The 15,633-nt window shown below is 50.4% G+C and overlaps 1 protein-coding gene across 1 annotated transcript in view; it reads right to left on the reverse strand.

Moving 5' to 3' along the window:
* Nucleotides 1-15,633, reverse strand: part of LIN54 (lin-54 DREAM MuvB core complex component) — a 427,221-nt gene that overhangs the window by 247,778 nt on the left and 163,810 nt on the right. The gene's annotated exons all lie outside the window — the stretch shown is intronic.

A 15,633-nucleotide genomic window follows, 5' to 3' on the forward strand; every position in this document is an offset into this window, starting at 1 on the left:
GACCAATTTAGTGACAGGGCATTCCCATTTGATAGTTGGTGTTGAAACCTGGAAGCGAAGATTGGCATTTGCTGTGCTCCGCTGTAGTGAATAGGTCTATTCTTGGTGTCCCCCTGAGTTTGAATACTTTTTGTAGACTCTTCTAATTTATTTCACATTCATGTGAGCTGCTGTTCTGCCTGTTGAGCTGATCTGCTTCTGTGTTGTCTTACCCTGACAGGTGAATTGTTTGCAGACTGATTCTCTTTTGTATTGCCCATTACCATATAGCTCCAGAGATAGTTTGCTTAAGATAAATTATTTTGTTCCTCTGTTTGTTCAGGTAAAACGTTGTTTTATTGTCCGCCTGGATCAATATCGTCTTCCATGCAATATGGGCTTGAAAAGCTTTTAGAGCCAGAAACACAGTCTTCATTTCTAAGAAGGTGATTTGTTTTATGGAGTCTGAATTGTTCCGTTTTCCCCATATTCTTAGGGTTCATGAATGCGCTCCCCATCTTTTGGGAGCTGCATCTGTTGTAATGGTCACTGAGTGAGTTGGTGATTTAAAAGGTCTGCCTAGTGTTATAGTCTTGGATGCCCACCACTATATCTCTTTCTGTACCCTTACTGTTACAACCAGACCCCCCAGGATATGGCGGCATGGATTAGCAAATTTAGCGGCACAAATATGGAAATTTAGCGGCATTTTTGCGGCACTTTATTTTACTCATAATCATTGATTTTCAGCTTTAAAACAATGTAAACTGTTTTAGCAGAGTATTCCACTTTGAAATAGGCCCTGATGTGATGTTATTTCCTGTGATGTCCCTTCCACAAACCCCTAGCATTTTAGTGAATTGACGCCCATGCTCTAGTTGCTGCCAAGACCTGGAAAGACCTCCCCCCACCCAGCTCTCTACAGTCCCCTCGCCTGCCACACTTCAGTAAGAGACTCAAGACCTGGCTCTTCAATAGAGACCATGTGCCCAGATACCCCTATGGGTGACAGTGTTGCGGTTTACAAATGCTGTTTGACTGTAACTATCAGACCACATATTTGAATTCAGTCTTCGGTTAACCTAGCCTATATTCACCTACTCTCCTATTGTGAACAGATGCAGGATCGGTCTGTCTAGAAGAGCAACCAGGAGTGGGCGGCTTTAAGGGGGGATTATTCTACTCTTTTTTTTAAAAGAAATATTTCCATAAAAATGGTTGATGTGACAGGTGTCATCCCTCCTACCTTCCTGAAGCCTGTTTGCTTGACTTTCTTTCTCACTGGAGTAGAATTTAGGGTCTCATGTGCAGGAGTGTAACGCTCACTTCATGCATCCAAATTTAATGGCGCTGGGGTACTCTTAGAAGCAGCTCGGCGCTTTAAAGAACTGTATCATTAATGTATTCAAATTTTCTCCTCCCGCTTTCCGCCGCTGCCTCCCTGCGGCCTCGCCCCCGCCAGCCGATAGGTCAGCCCGCTCCCGCCACCCAGCGGACCCTCCCTCCCTATGACGCCACCACGCCCGCGCAGCGGGCGCGCCGATTGTGCGCCGAAGGCGCGCCAAAGGTAAGCCCGTCTGCGCCCGTCCGCGCCTGGACCACGCCCAGCGCCAGGACCCCAGGCTGCCAACCCATCCGCCGGTCCTACGACGCCGCTACACTCAACGCACTCAACACCGGCCGAACCTCCGGATGCTACCGAGCCACCCCGAGACGCTCCCACGGACCCTTCTGCTGCCGAGCCTGCAAGTTCTCCTGCATCCGGACCTGCACTGCACCCGCCAAGACGAGCACCAGCAGTAACCACCTCAAGTGCATCCTGCTCAACACCCGCTCCGTCCACAGACACGCCGTGGAACTCTGGTACCTCCTCGACACCACATCTCCAGACGTCGCCTTCCTGACAGAAACCTGGATGAACGCCTCCTCAGCGCCCGACATGGCCATCGCCATTCCGGACGGATACAAGATCACCCGGAAGGACCGCGTCAACCAGACTGGAGGAGGCATCGCCATCGTCCACAAGAATACCATCCGCATCACGACCAACTCCGACGACACCTTCTCGGCGGCCGAACACCTTCACTTCCAGATCCACACCGACCCCAAGACCACCCTCCGAGGCAACCTCATCTACAGACCCCCAGGACCCCGCACACAATTCAGCGAAGACATCGCCGACTTCATCAGCCCACACTCCCTCCCCTCCGCCGACTACATCCTCCTCGGGGACCTCAACTTCCACCTGGAGAACAACAACGACCGCAACACCACCACCCTGCTGGACAACCTCCCCAACCTCGGACTCAAGCAACTGGTCAACACCCCCACCCACTACGCCGGCCACACGCTTGATCCAGTCTTCTCATCCAGCAAGCACATCACCTTCAGCCACTCCACAGGACTTCACTGGACCGACCACAGCTGCGTCCACTTCAGCTTCAGAAGAACCACGACCCACCACCACCCGCAACAGGTTCCCCACAGGAGCTGGAGCAAGATCACCGCCGAACAGCTCACCACCTCCCTCAGTCAGAACCCACCCGCCAGCACAACGGACCCCACAGAAGCAACTCGCAACCTCACGAAGTGGCTGTCCGACTGCGCTGACGACCTCGCGCCACTTAAGAACCCTACCAGCAGACCCAAAAGCAAGAAAGCCTCCTGGTTCACCGACGAACTCAAGAACTCCAAGAAGAACTGCCGCACCCTCGAGAAAGCCTGGCTCCTAGACCAGACCACAGACAACATGGCCGCCCTCAAACACGCCACCCGCAAGCACCATCAGCTTATCCGCACTACCAAGAAGAAATCACTAAAGGAACGACTGTACAACAACACCCACGATAGCAAGGAACTCTTCAACATTGTCAAGGAGTTCTCCAACCCCAGCACCGGCAACAACGACATCACTCCTTCACAAGACCTCTGCGACTCGTTCTTCCACCGCAAGATCGCCGACATCCACAACAGCTTCGGCGCACCATCAACGCACCCAACCGTCGAACCTACGCCCTCCATCACCACCCTCCGCACCTGGACCACGGTGACCACCGAAGACACAACCCGCACGATGAACACCATCCACTCCGGATCTCCAACTGACCCCTGCCCCCACCACGTCTTCAACAAGGCCGACTCCATCATCGCACCCCAACTGCGGGACATCATCAACGCCTCTTTCAACACCGCCACCTTCCCGGAGAGCTGGAAGCACGCCGAGCTCAGCGCCCTACTGAAGAAACCAACAGCGGACCCCACCGACCTCAAGAACTTTCGCCCCATCTCGCTCCTCCCTTTCCCTGCCAAAGTCATCGAGAAGACCGTCAACAGACAGCTTGCAGCCTTCCTCGAGACGAACGGATCCCTCGACCCCTTGCAGTCTGGTTTTCGAGCCAACCACAGCACCGAGACCGCCCTCATCGCAGCCACCGACGACATCAGAACTCTGCTCGACAACGGGGAAACAGCAGCCCTCATCCTCCTGGACCTCTCGGCAGCGTTCGACACCGTCTGCCACCGCACCCTAGTTCAACGCCTCAGCAACATCGGTATCCAAGAGAAGGCACTGGAGTGGATCATCTCATTCCTCACCGGCAGAACTCAGAGAGTGCGCCTCCCCCCCGTTCCGATCCGAGGCCACCGAAGTCATCTGTGGCATACCGCAAGGATCATCACTCAGCCCCACCCTCTTCAACATCTACATGAGACCTCTCGCAGCTATCGCACGCCAGCACAACCTCAACATCATCTCCTATGCCGACGACACCCAGCTGATCCTCTCCCTCACCAACGACCCTGCCACCGCCAGAACCAACCTACACGAAGGGATGAAAGAAGTAGCCGAGTGGATGAAGAACAGCCGCCTGAAACTGAACTCAGACAAGACGGAAGTCCTAATCCTTGGATCATCAACCTCTGCCTGGGACGACTCCTGGTGGCCCCCGGCCCTGGGCAGCGCACCCAAACCATTGGACCACGCACGCAACCTGGGCTTCATCCTGGACTCCTCCCTCTCGATGACCAGACAAGTCAACGCCGTCTCCTCATCGTGCTTCAACACCCTACGCATGCTCCGCAAGACCTTCCGATGGATCCCGAGCGAGACCAGGAAGACGGTCACCCAGGCACTCGTCACCAGCCGACTGGACTACGGAAACGCCCTCTACGCCGGAACCACAGCCAAGACACAGAAAAGACTCCAACGCATCCAGAACGCCTCCGCCCGTCTCATCCTGAACATCCCCGACACAGCCACATCTCCGGCCACCTGAAGGACCTGCACTGGCTCCCCGTCAGCAAGAGGATCACGTTCAGGCTCCTCACCCACGCACACAAATCTCTCCACAACCTGGGACTCAAGTACCTCAACGACCGCCTGACCTTCTACACGCCCACCCGCCAGCTACGTTCGACAAGCCTAGCCCTCGCCGCCGTACCACGCATCCGAAGAGCCACCGCTGGTGGCAGATCCTTCTCCTACCTGGCGGCCAAGACATGGAACTCCCTTCCCATCCATCTTCGGCTGACCCAGGACCATCTCGCCTTCAGGAAACAACTCAAGACCTGGCTGTTCGAGCAATAGCAGACCCCTTCCCCCAAGCGCCTTGACACCCTGCCGGGTGAGTAGCGCGCTATACAAGTGCTATGATTGATATGATTGATTGAATACACATAAATAAATTACTATTTCCTGTTGCCCAGACCATTGGTATAGCTTCGGGGGACCTGAAATAGAACAAATTGTCACGCTTGCAGGAGTGAGATGGTGCGTAGGTGTGTTGTTGCTATCATTGGCACCGCTAGCAGGGGCAATGTGTTGTGCAAGCTGCAGTGGCCTCTTGACGAGGGGTGACGAGGGCCCTGGCACTTAAGTTTTTAACACATTAAGCACTGCGGTAGCACCCTAACCCCCAAACAGTTTCCCTACCCCCGAGGGGAACTCTATCCCCTCACCCGCAGTTTGGAGGTTCAACCAGGATAATAAGGCTGCCCTTGTGACGTCTCTTCACGTCAGAGGTGCCCGAGGAAGCGGTGGGGGGGACAAAGAGCAGAGCGAGGGAAAGTGAAAGTACTACAAGCAAGGAATCGGAATAAGGTTGTGGAAAGCCTCTCTGCACGTGGCCTGTGGTCCCTTGCACACGTTTTCTGACGTCACTTCGATGGAATGATCCAGGCCTCCGTGCTTTGACCCCAGGCTCAGGGTGATGTGCGGTGCGCGCCAGTGGCAAAGCTAATGTGCATGAACCCTCGTGCAAGGAAGGGCATTGGGGCACTGGCCTCTGGTTGAACTGTGAGATGCAACAATAATCGGGGTTCCGTGGGCCCCTCGGGCCTCTGGGTGGCAGTGCAACATCACCAATGGAAGGGGCGCCCCTGGTCAGCGCTTTCTGTAGTCTTAGCTGTACCCCGGCACTTGCCAAAGACTCTTGTGCCGGTGGGTTGCGGCCGGAAGAGCCAGTTGCCCCTCTGACTCCGTGCCCCGCTCCGTGCCTCAGATTGTGCCAGTAATGCCAGCTGTCGTCATCGAAAATGGCCTGCATGGGTAGCACCGGGCAGCTGTCACATGCCAGTGTACAAAGACCTGACCGTGACGTGGCACTCTGCTGGGCAAAACATCACCCTCTGAATATGTTTACCATCCCAGGGCTGCACATTCGGTGTCTGAAACCCAGGGCACTCCGAGCCGGAGGAGAGAGAGGTCTGTGCCTGGCATGGAGCTTCTCGCAGGGCAGGTAAGGGCAGCTGGGCGGGGTCTGATTCTGAATGCTCGGACCCAGCTCTCGGCTTCCCGGCCCCGAAGGCCAGCATTCCTGGCGCAGATGCAGGCCTGGGCCATAGGCTGTCTCGGGGTCTGGCTCTGCCATCGAGATGTTAATGCCCTGTGAGTGGATTTTTTCAAAAGTGCCGATTTTCGCGGGCACTTTTGTAAAAATCGCGGCATTTTTTCAAAAGTGCCGATATCGCGGCAAACCGCGAAATCGCGAAAACCTGGAGGGTCTGTACAACCACTAGATCCTACCAACTACCTGTGGTTTGTGACCAATTGTTGCATAGCCATTGTTGTAGAGGGCGCATGTGTAGACGTGCAGGATTAATGAGGAGGATGTTATTTTGAGGTTTATGGAGAAACCCTATCTTGGCAATGTGGTGATCACCTTCTCAATGTGTTTGTAAAATGTTTGCTTTGAGTTTGCCTTCACCAACCAGTCATTTAGATAGGGATAGACATGGATTCCCTTCCTTCTTAAGTATGCTGCCGCTACACACTTTGTAAACACCCTTGGTGCTGATTTTATTCCATAGGGTAAAACTTTGAATCAGTAGTGGGTTCTCGTGGATGAATCCAAGGTATTTTCTGTGACCTTGATTCAGGGGGGATGTGCAGATCTGTGGGATTTGATGGAGGTTTGCTTGTTAGTTCTATACTATAGCCATGGCGCACCACATTTAAAATCCAACTGTCTGTGGTTATATTTTCACATTCTTGTGAGTAATGAGCTATTCTGCCTCCCACTGGTGTTGTGTGGGGGTCTTTAATGTTTTCAAGTCACTTGGAGCCTGCTCCTCCCCCGCTTGAGGGTTGTCCTCTGGCTCTTCCTCTGCAACGAAAGGACTGTCTTAGTTGTTGCTGCCAGGATTGGTATCCAGACAGTTGGCCAGACTGCAGCTAGGTGCCTTTTGTGGATGGCACCATTGTTTCTAGGAGAAAGCATGATTCTCCTTTCTCCTTCTTTAAGGGGACCCTTGAAAGCATCAGCTGCATCTTTTAATGATGCGGTTATAAAGGTAATGTCGTCTGGTGACGAAGCCTTCGAGGGGTAACTACAGACCTCTTCTTCAGGGCTCTCCATGTCGAGGTTGCTCCACTCTTCCTCGAAAGTCTCTGTTGCTTCCTTCTCATCTGGGATATTAAGTTCTTCTTCGACTTTCTCCTCATGAGGTCCGGGAGTTGCAGGTGTTTCAAGGACATTCTCTTCCATGGCCGATATCGTGGACAGTTTTGAAGGAATTCTGTATTTCTATAATGTCTTGATTTCCTTCTTACGTTGAAGGAGTGCCGACATTTCTGCTTCTAGACATCTTTTCTTCTCCACCTCGAGGGCCCTTCGACATCTTTAGTCAAGGAGGTCCTTTTCCTATGCGTGGAGGTTTCAGTTTCCAAATTTTTGGTGGTATCCTTCAAGACCTCTCGACCGGAACCGGTCTTTGACAATTTCGACGTTTTCCCCACGTCGTTATCCCTGGCATGGGATCCGTGGGTTTTATTTGGGCTGCGGCTGACCCCACAGCCTTTGTCTTTTTTGCTGCCTGGGCTGTCTTCTACGCTTTTTTTTCTAGGCCCTTGGTATACGAGGGATAAGAGGTTTTAGTTACATTCTCCAGTCTTTTTTCAACATCCTTGGAAATCTTCTTAGCGGCAGGTCTCTTCCCGGCGTTCCCCTTGAGAATCTCGACATCCGATATTTCGTGGGTTAACTCTGCAGATGCACCTTGTTTGTCTTCATCGCTTGAGAGGCCCAAGTACTTTAGCGACACCAGCTGCTTCTGACTGCTGAACATTGCTGTGTGATGTTCCACCCTCTGCTTTGGCAGGGTCTTGAGAGTTTGACACAAACATGGTGCAGGGCTCGCAGTCCTTGTCCCTCTGGTCCTTTGGTAGGCAGAGGTTACAGGCCTCATGAGGATCGCAAATTTGTGGTGACAATTAGAGCAAAACCTGAAAGGGGTATTTTCCATCACTCCTACCATGCCTCATTCTCAGTCCACATGCATAGTTGAGCTGTTGCGACGGTGTCCCCCTATGAGTTTCGTGGACAGAGGTCCCTCTCCTTCTCAGATAACTTCTCAATTGATGCTAAACTATTTTTTTTGCCTAAAATCCAAAATTTTGGGAGAATTCTGTCCAACAATTCAGGGACTCTTTCTCTGCTTTCAGACGCAACTGTGGAAAACCAGGAACTTCCGGGGTGCCGTCTGACACCACACAAGGGATGGACCTAGCACCAAATGGTGATTGATGCCGCCGAAAAAAAAAAAAAGAGAATTTAAGACCCAACCACTAGATTGCGGAATAATGTACAGCATGTGAATCCAGAAAAGGAATCATGCTTCAAAACCCTGATAATTACATGTATGTGATCCCGAAGTTTTGGAGCATTTTTTCAAAAGGCACTACAAAATAAGTTCTGAAGCTCAAATTTCAGCGGAAAGTAACTCAAGATCAGAATGGAAGGGAGCGGAATAAAAATAACCAACATAGGAGTACCTGGGTGGTGCTATGACTGTGTAACATTACATACCAGGAGGCAAAGGAGTGGATTTGTAGCACAGGCATTACTTGTAGGTGTAGAAGAGCTAATTTAACTTTCCCAGGTGCCTGAGGGAGGCTCATAAGGTGCGACAACTGCAGAAAGAGGGATCAAAATGTTTATGTAAGCTTTATGGCTTATTGCGATTTATGCATAAATATCAACAGTCAAAGGCCACAGCAGTACACAATGATTCAACTATAATATATGGTATATATTTGGGTAAAAGGAGGATCAAACAAGTAATACCACTTGCAAACTTAGGATTAATAATGTCTTAATTGCTCATGATGAAGTTCCCTTAACACCAAATATTGTAAATATTAAGCTGATGCAACAGATATTCCAAATGTATGATATGTGGGAACCACTCTCACAAAATTAAAAATATTAAATGTCATTGTGGAAACTTACGCAATTGAGGTAAAAAAAAAAGCATTTGATAAACTGTAAACCAACATTGATAGATCTGTGCCTGATATAAATAGCGGTAAGATCAGTAGTTAAGATTTAAAAAAAACAAAAACCACTGCTTTGAAAAGAGAGGGATCCAAAAGTGTGTCCAAGAATGTGATGAGGTGGTCTGACTTCCTTGCTTAAAGAATATGAACAGCCTTCAAGAGACCAATAGTTTTTAGTAGAATGATAATAAAGTTGTAAGGCGTAAGGCATTTTCAATGTTCTGCTTGGGAACACTGGTAAGATAAGAGATTACTTGTGGGTCAGGAATGTTACCTGGAGGGTGTACAGCTGTATTTCCCCGGGCCAACTGCGTCCATTTTGTTGACATTTGGTTTTATGGCTAGGTCAGTCCTTTAAAAAAAGGTAGGTCTTTCACTTGTCTTGTGACCTGAAGGGGCTGACTCTCCGTCTTACGGACAGAAAACTACAATCCAATTAATGGGTTTAGCATGTACAGTGGTGGTGGCACAGTGCCATGTTTTGCGAATCCATAGTTGTGACCAGTCATATTTGACTATGTTAATGGAGTCGATGCCTACAATCCCACTTGAATAAAGTTCAGTTTTGTTAAGACAAGCGTCGGAGTCGAGTAGGAAACAAGAGAGGAGAACTACATAAACCAGGAGCAAGCCCGCCCGAACTACAATCCCCAGAAGGCCGTGCGAGACAGTCGCGCTGAGAGGGCGTACCCATTTAAGCAACCCGGACGCCAGCAGTAGGCGTCGAATATTTTGAACATTCATCGCGAGTACGGAGAGGCTGCCAAGCGGAAGGTGAGCTCCGTGGTATTCGGCGGCTTTGGGACAGGAGTCGGGCGTTTACGGTGAGGAACAACTGATGCCCGAGTCCGTGTCAGCGGGGCTCCGCTTCACGCTCGGTGGTACTTAATTGAACTCCGGTCTGCTCCGACCCCTTGTCAGTCCCCGCTCGAGGGTTCTCGAGCATAAAGGACAACGGTCCTTTAGATACTTACGCCAGTCCCCGCTCGAGGGTTCGAGCTCGTGGACTCCGGTCCTTTTGGGACATACGTCAGTCCCCGCTCGAGGGTATCGAGCAGAAGGTCCTTGGACGTGACCTGTGGCCAGTCCCCGCTCGAGGGTATCGAGTTAACAGGACAACGTCCCTTGCTGTGACCTGTGGCCAGTCCCCGCTCGAGGGTATCGAGCAGAAGGTCCTTTGACGTGACCTGTGGCCAGTCCCCGCTCGAGGGTATCGAGTTAACAGGACAAGGTCCCTTGCTGTGACCTGTGGCCAGTCCCCGCTCGAGGGTTATCGAGTGTGGAGGACGTCCTTTGCGTTTGCCCTCCGTTGGACGCGTGTCAGGACTGACACGCATGCGGAGGACGATTAAGCGATATCCATAACGAGGATAGACGCATCGAGTGGCATTTTCGGCGATTATTTAGCACGGGGTCCTCTGTTGGAAGGTGCTAGGACTAGCATCATTGCAGAGGACGGTTAGACACTATCCCGAACTTTTAGTGCTCGCTTGCTTTGCTTATGACTTGGCCATTAAACAAGCCTGAATAAAGAGCTTGTTTACTTCACCTATCGGTCTGGCACCTCATTTGTGAGTTTAACAGGTGTGGTGTGTGGGTTTCGACTGAGTTACCCGATACCGAGGGAAGCAGGATTACAAGTTTCTAGCTACTAACCAAACAGCCTAGCAGCGCTAAAAGAGTGTTTGTGTGTTGCCTGTGTGGTGTGTGTTGTGCTTCTCTGGCATATGCGTGGGACGTATTAGTCAGTCAATATAATGAGGTCTGTGTTTTCAATTTTTTAAGTACCCTGGCCTGATTCTGAGCAAAAGATGGAGGTGAGGTTGTTTTCCCAGACACTGGGGATGTACTGCTAAAAGTTCTGAAGCTGGAAGGAGAAGACCTAGACAGTGAAGACAAGGACAGAGGAGACAAGGCTCCTATAGAAATTCAGTAAGGTCCTTTTCTGAAGAGCCACTGATACGTCTTTCTGTAGCACTGCTATTTGTTAGTTGGAGGGGGTGAAGGGTAACAATGCAGTCTCTGTTCTTAAGGTGAAAGGGACTTCTTTATGTAAGGCCAGCCTTTTTTTCTTTCCTAATCACTGCTCAGTGTGGTTGATGAAGTGCGTACAACTAATCCACATCTCTTCTCTGCTCTGACAGTATAAAAGTGTGGCATATTGACCAAACTCCTGAAACACTATGGGGAGAACTGTAACATAGGGACCGTCTGAGATCAATGAGCGTAAAAACTACTCAAAGGAGTATTTTACCCTTGAGATTTGATACTTGCCCTAGAGAGCTCGATTCCAGAAAGTGGGGATGATAGGATAATATGAGCGGAGGAGAACACTGTCTTATTGCAATATGGAGTGACACCCAGTAGAGGGTTAAAGGCAGATCCGGAAGCTAGGTATAGGATGCTGTAACTTACATTTGGTAATGCTCTTTCTGGAAGAGATTATCTAACCACAGAATCCTCACTTTTTGAATATTCCCCAGGCATCAGACTGGATCTGGAAACCTTTCAGCAGTTACCTCTGCGTGCCACTAGGTAGCACCGTACATCTCCACACTGATGCCGTTCCGCTCCAGACATGACGTACATGTCTAATATAGGTGCCACTACCGCTCGCCGATGTCAGTTGCTTTGAGGGTGTCCGCGCCCCTCGCCGCAGAGCCCCACAGCAAAGTATTGTCCACCAGCGTGCAGACTTCAGATCTTTTTAGTGGACAGAGTCAAATTAACAGAACAAGGAGTATGGGAGGCTCGGTGAGAAATTTGCTGTTAGATAAAAGTTTCTAACAGAAAGGGTTATCAAAAGGTATGCAACTTCTTCTGACAGACTTCTAACTGCAGATTACTCACCTTTTGAATAGATAATAAGCAATACCTGTTCGGAGGTGCACCTGTCAATTGACTCAAACCAAAAAGTCCAGTAGGCCTGAGCACTGAAATGCTCCTCTCGGCGAATTTAGATGGAGGGACTCCCACATTACCATCTGACAGTGTCCAAGCCAGGAACTCCTTTGCCAACACAGTGGTGGCAGCCTTGGTTCTGGTGGAGCAAGTCTTAACCCCTTCCAGGGGCTCCTTATGTGCTAATGCCTAGCAGATCTTGAGGCAGAGCACCATCCAGCAAGAGATTGTCATTTTCTGCACTGCTTTGCCCTGCTTTGGTCCTGCAAACCCCACAAAGAGCTGATCATTCACTCTGTGTTCTTGGTACCACTGATGTAAAAGCTCTGTGATTTTTGGGGGTCTATGCAATGGAGGCTTTCCACCTCCTAGAGGGTATGGTGGAATGTAGAACTCCAGTAATGTGATGCTTGACCAATGTGGAATGGCGTCACTAATGTTTGATGAGAGGGTACCCAAGTTGCCAGAACCAGTTTGTCTGAAAAGAGGCTGGTATACAGTGGGTTAGCACAAAGAGCTCGTAACTCAGTGACTCGCCGTACTGTTATGGCAACAAGGTACAGCCTTGCCACAATGGACAGCTGTGCAGCGACTCACAGGGAGTGCAAATCAAATATGTGGGAGGAGATTAAGATCCCACTGCGGCAAAACAAAAGGAGAAGGAGGAAACAAATGTTGGAATCCTTTCAAAAACACATCACAACAGGTGATTTAACCATGATGGATGATCCGGCATCTGTAAGAAGGCAGAAAGAGCTGAAAGATACCCTTTAACCATGTCCAAAGCAAGTTTTGCCGACCATGGGAAAGAACAAATAAACATCATATCTTAATGTGAAGGGAATCAAGGTAATGTGTGCTGCACCACACCACAAATTTGTGCCAATAACAAGCGTATACAGATTTAATTGAGGAATGTTATCCTGATAAGATGACGTGAAGCACCTTTGGAGGAAGGTTGAAGGTATCACTGCTCAATCGGCAAGCATGAAGGTACAGGCGAAGTACTAGGTGTAAGACCCTGCCCAGCTGCAAAAACAGCAGTCCTCTGTGCAAAGGCCGCTAGATCGAAGGACAGATGCTTATGCCAAGGAGTTTGACACAATGCTCTCTGTGCCAAACCCTGTGCCAGTAAGATGACTGTGGACCAGTTGGTCCAGATCTTTAGCACTCAGGTTAGGAGAGGTAGCAACGGCAAGGTATCTAGGAGTCTCGAGTTCCTACTGAGGCGGGACTAATCTTTGAGAGAGAAACTCCTTGGAAACTTTAACACGCAGAAGTGCAGACACTGCGAGTTCTCGATATAGGCGAGTAGATCAAGCCAAGGTTTTTCCCATTTACGGAAGAGACACTGCACCACTTCCGGGTGAAACAGGCACTCGAAAACCTCTAGGTACCAGCGGCTGAGTTAATCTTCCTGGCGTGGAATGTTACCGTCAGGTGGTTCACCACCAGGAAGATACTGTGGTGGTCCAGACATTTCCAGAAGCGCAAGGCCTTCTGGCACAGGGTATGTGACCTCACCCTGCGCATTCTGTTGCAGTACCACGTGGCAGTGTCTTATCCGTGAGCACCTGCACGAGCCTCCACTTACTGGATGGAAGGAAGGCTTCCAACAGATAGCAAAACACCCTCAGCTTCAGAAAAGTGATATGGAGCATAGGCTCCCCTGGAGACCAGAGGCCTCCAATTGCCACCTCTCCCAGGTGGCAGCCCTAGCCCAGAAGGGGTGAATCGGTCACCACTGTCAGCTCTGGGTGGGGAAGGGAGAGAGGGCTACCGCTGACCCGATTGTAGTGCAGTAGCCACTACTGCGGATCTTTTATGGTCTCCGCTGAAATTTGGACATTGTCAGAGAGATCCCCTTAATGTTAGGCCGACTGAGACTTCAGATCCCACTATAGAGCCCGCATATGCCACCTGGTGTGCTCGACCAGTAGGAGTTCATTAGTACCCGTAGTCTCAGAGTCAACCCCAACTAAAATCCTGGACCAAGGCTTAAATATCGAAATCATAGCCTGAATGTCCTGGACTCTTTCCCAGGGGAAACGCAAAAAACTGAACCATGTCCAGAATGGCTCTGATGAACGGGAGCATCTGAGAAGAAGACAGGTGTGACTTCCGCACCTTGATGTCAAACCATGAAGATGGCAGGACGTTCACCATAGTCTGGAGGTGGTTGGCGATTGCTCGTCTTCAATAGCCAGTTGTCGAGAGGGCACTGATCAAGAATAGGCAGATGACTTCAGTGGCTTAACAAGAAAATAGCAAGAACAACAACCATGCCCAACTTCTGGCACTGGCACCCTCTCTACAGCCCCTTTGGCCAAAAGGGCTTGCCCTTTCTGCCGCAAATTGGAGATGGTCTCCCATCAGTTGATGGTGGAAGGTGCAGAGGGGAATAAAGGAAGAGTGAGGCGTAACCTTTGTGGACGATCTGCAGAACCCACCTGTCCAATATGATAGCTTGTCAACCAGATAGAATTGGGGAATTCTGCCTCCCACTGGGTGGCAGTGACCTTGCAAGGGCACACTAAAGAGGTCTGGCAAGTGGGGCTGAGAGAGGCTGGGGTAGACCGGGTGGCACGCTGGGAGGTGGTGGGCACCTCAGCCTCTCCTGTAAAACTGCTGGGTTACCTGCTGGGTTGGAACAAGCTGGCGGTTAAGTGACAAGTTGGCCAAAGCCGCAAAAGGAACAGTGGAATTGGAGCGGCTGTTGAGTCTGGGCAATGATACACAAAACTGAGTGGTAGCCCTACTCTCCTTAAAATGTCCAAGGGCAGAGTCAGCCTGGTCTCTAAACTGGGTAGTCCCATCGAAGGGCATGTCCATCAGAGAGAACTGGACATCACCTGAGAACCTAGTCGATCGTAGCCAGGCTTGGCAACGAATGATAACACTGGTGCCTATAGACCATCCAACGGTAGTGTCCAAGCCCCAAAGAATTGTTCACTTCGCTGCATCACGACCATCTTGAATTGCATGCAAAATGACAGGGCGAAGGTTTTCCGATAGACCTGGGAAGACTTATGCCACAGAGTCACAGAGGGAATGAGTGTAACAACCTAAAAAACAGGAGGCATTAATCAATCGTAGGGCCAAAAACGGCTGATGAGAAGTGGTGCTTCCCAAATGTTTACACTTGCTTTGATTCTCTATCAGCGGGAGTGGTAGGGAAATTGTTGGGGGTTGGTTCATCTGGTGGAGGCCTGCAACATGAAGCTGTCTGAAGAAGGGTGCTGCTACAAAAAGGCCAGGTCAACTGGAGCAGGGTAATGGCCTCTAGCGAATAGCCAATTAACTGGGGGCCAAGTGCAAGGCTTGGCCCAAGCCCCCAGGAGGGGCTCATTGAAAGGGAGGAAGGGCTCATAAGCAGTCTGGCCTGGTTGCAGGACCTCAGTCAATACTTATGGTTTTATCTCCACGACAGGGATCTGGCCATCAAGGACTTAAGCTACCCTACGCATAACCATAATGTAGAAGGCAGATTCTTCTGTGGCTGGGCCGGAGGAGAGAACAGGGCTGCCTCTGGGGAAACATACAGCTCACTAGCCACCTGCAACTACCCATACCTAATATCCTAAGTATAGGGCTGAAAGATCTCATTACCCTGGAGATAGTTGCTGTAAGAGTCAGTCCCAAAATGGGAATGCAAATAAGGATGCCTGCCTTGTAGTAATCAGAATGCGGAAATGGGCACCTCGTCGGATGCTGGCACGACTTCTATTAAAGTCAGACTGGTGTTGAATCGGTGTCAGAGAGGACAATCGGGGTAATCTCTTAAGCAGCAAGGGCGGCGCCAACTTACTGGGGCCTCGAGTGGGTATGGGTGCCATCAGAACTGGAGAGGAGGGCAGAAGCAGTTTGCAGGGTCCAGCTGGCACCAAGGGCAAACCCATCAGCGGTAGTTGAGGTGGAAGACCTCTTAGCTCTTCTGGGCCTGAAGGACTACCAGAGGGAGTTTATACAGATTCAAAGAG

The sequence above is a fragment of the Lissotriton helveticus genome, chromosome 2_1 (assembly GCF_964261635.1).
Source record: "Lissotriton helveticus chromosome 2_1, aLisHel1.1, whole genome shotgun sequence".
In the NCBI taxonomy this organism is placed as follows: Eukaryota; Metazoa; Chordata; class Amphibia; order Caudata; family Salamandridae; genus Lissotriton; species Lissotriton helveticus.